The following is a 3,507-nucleotide window of genomic DNA, read 5'->3' as shown; positions in this document are numbered from 1 at the left end:
TCCATGTTGTCACAAATGTCAAGATTCATTCTTTTTTATGGCTGAGTAATATTCCATTGTGTATATATACCACACCATCTGTATCCATTTATCTATTGATGGACACAGGTTGCTTTTATATCTTGGGTATTGTAAATAATGCTGCAATAAACATAGGGGAACATATGTCTTTTCAAATTAGTGTTTTCATTTTCTTTGGGTAAATATCTAGAAGTGGAATTGCTAGGTCATATGGTATTTCTACTTTTAATTTTTTGAGCAAACTACATACTGTTTTCTATAATGGCTACACCAGTTTACATTCCCACAAACAATGCATGAGAGTTCCCTCTTCTCCACATTCTTGTCAAAACTTGTTATTTTTTATCTCTTTTTTTTTGATACTAGCCATTCTGATAGGTGTGAGGTGGTACTTTTTTGTTAATGTTTATTTTTTTTTGAGAGAGAGAGAGAGAGAGAGAGAGAGAGAGAGAGAGAGAGAGAATCCGAAGCAGGCTCCAGGCTTCGAGCTGTTAGCACAGAGCCTCACGGGGGGCTTAAACCCACAAACTGTGAGATCATGACCTGAGCTGAAGTTGGATGCTCAACCGAGCCACCCAGGTGCCCCTGGTGTGAGGTGGTATTGATTTGCATTTCCCTGATGATTAGTGATGTCGAACATCTTTTCATGTGCCTGTTGGCTTTCTGTATGTCTTCTTTGAAAAAAATGTCTGTGTAGGTCCTCTGCCCATTTTTAAATGAGTTTGTTTTTTTGGTGTTGAGTTGTATGAGTTCTTTATATATTCTGGGTAATTAACCCTTCATTGAATATATAATTTGCAAATATCTTCTACCATTCACTAGGTTGTCTTTTTGTTTTGTTATTTCTTTCTCAATGCAAAAACCTTTTTATTTTGATGTAGTCCCAGTAGTTTATTTTTTCTTTTTTTTCCATTGCCTGAGGAGACACATCCAGAAAAATGTTGCTATGGTCGATGTCCATGAGTTTATTGCCTGTGTTTTCTTTGAAGAGGTTTATAACTTCAGGTCTTACTTTTAGCTTTTTAATCCATTGTGCTTTTATTTGTTTGTTTGTTTATTTATTTATTTAGGTATGGTATGATATAAGAAAGTGGTGCAGTTTCATTCTTCTGCATATAGCTGTCCAGTCTTCCTACACCATTTATTGAAGATACTGTCTCTTCTCTTATTCATTGTATATTCTTGCTTCCTTTGTTGTAGATCAGTTGACTGTATAAATATGGCTTTGTTTCTGGACTCTTTTTTTTTGTTCCATTGATATATACATAGGTCTATTTCTATGCCTATGACATATTATTTTCAGTACTATAGCTTTGTAGTTAGTTTGAAATATGGGATTGTGATACCTCCAGCTTTATTCCTCTTTCTCAAGGTTGCTTTAGCTATTCAGTCTTTTGTGTTTCCATACAGATTTGGGGATTTTTTTGCTGTAGTTCTGTGAAGAATACTATTGGTATTTTGATGGGGATTGTGTTGAACCTATAGATGACTTTGAGTAGTATGAACATTTTAAGAATATTCATTCTAACAATCCATGAACACACTATATTTTTTCATTTATTTATATCATCTTCTATTTCTTTCATCAGCATCTTATAGTTTTTAGAGTAGGTATTACTTACTTTTTATTTTATTTTATTTTATTTTGAGGGAGAGAGAGAGTGTGTGTGTGAGCCGGGGAGGGGCAGAAAGAGAGAGAATCCCAAGCAGGTTCTGTGCAGGGCCGGATCCCACAAACCCTGAGATCATGACCTGAACCAAAACCGAGTCGGATGCTTAACTGACTGAGTCACCCAGGTGCCCCATAGAATAGATATTACATTTTTAAATGATTGAGAAAAATCAAAGGAAGACTAATATTTAATTACATAGGACAATTAAACAAATTCAAATTAAGTGTCTATAAATACAGTTTTACTGGGACACAGCTATCCTCGTTATATTTATTCACAATGGCTGCTTTTGTGACACAGTCAGAGATAAGTAGTAACAGATAACTTATGGCCCACAAAGCCTGAAATATTTGCAGTCTGGCCTTTTATAGAAAAAAATTCTTGACCAGGAAACACACAAAATAGATTTATTTTCTTTTCATTTCAGACTCCTCTCTCTGGCTCTCTGGCTCTCTTTTAAAATTGGAGAATATCTTTATTTTGCTTTCACATTTTTTTCTTAATTGAGGTAACTATAGATTCATATGAAATTGTATGAAATAAAATGAGATATTCTTTGTATATTTTTCCCAGTTTCCCCCAATGGTAATATTTTGCAAAACTCTAGTATAATATTACAATCAAAATATTGGCAGTGATAACCATCTATTGATTTAATTTAGATTGCCCCAGTTTTAGTTGTATTTATTATGCATATATATGTGCTATACAATTTTTCTCATCTGGGTATATCCATGTATGCAGCAACATAGTCTGAACAGAGTCTTTTATTCTTAAACTTTCATGCTTTTATTCATTCTTACGTGGCATAGTTTGGAAGTTCTGTCCATCTTTACTAATTTATGATAGCTTTGCAGTTTATCAATATCCCCTTTAAAGTATCTATGTTGCATTCAAGGATTTGCAGTTTTCAAAAGAATTTAGAAAATATTACTAATGAAGGTTAAAGCAAGATAGGAGATACATAACTTTGGCAAATGTCAGAAGCTATTATGATATTCTTTAGGGACAAACAATTGTGATGTGCCTGAGCAAAGTTGAAAAGTAACACAGTAGTCAAAATTCAATAGCCAAATCAAAATATACTTTATGCATTAGATATTCAGTCAAAGAATGTAAACAATCCAAATCATTAATAAAGAAAAAATTATAAAATCTTCTAGAATTTAGAAACTAGAATAGCAAAGGTTGGGGGGGGGGATGGACAAAGGAGGAAAGGACAGAAAGAAAGAAAGAAAAAAAGAAGGAAGGAAGAAAGTAAGGAGGGGTCATGTATTACTAGATCTGAAGGGTAGAGAACATAGATCCAACATATAAATGTTTCTAAAGAATAAACCAGGACAAACAAAACATGAACAACCATAGTGTTTATGGAATGAAACTTCACTGTGATAAATAAAAGCATGTATCTAGAGATTAAAAGTATTCATTATTAATATGTCCCAAGTAACATTAATAATAATAATAATATAATAACAATAGTAAGAAGAGACATATACTAGATATATACTAGTAACATTTTAAATCTCTATGACCTAGATAGAATTCCAAAAGTTTATTGGCAGGAAAAAATAAATTAGGTAACTAAAAACAAACTTCAAAAATTTGAGGAAAATATGTTTCAACTGATAATTATAAATTGATTTAGATATTTACTTACAAAGGCAAGAATAATTAATTTTCATGTAATTACAAGTTCAGAAAACATACTATCTACATGTATTTTCTAACAGAAAAAAATTAGATATTGGCACTAACTGAGCAATAATTCAAAATATAAAGAAAAATTACAGTATTATAAAATTATGTGATG

The sequence above is a fragment of the Panthera tigris genome, chromosome C2 (assembly GCF_018350195.1).
Source record: "Panthera tigris isolate Pti1 chromosome C2, P.tigris_Pti1_mat1.1, whole genome shotgun sequence".
Lineage (NCBI taxonomy): Eukaryota > Metazoa > Chordata > Mammalia > Carnivora > Felidae > Panthera > Panthera tigris.
This window is presented reverse-complemented; position numbering follows the sequence as displayed.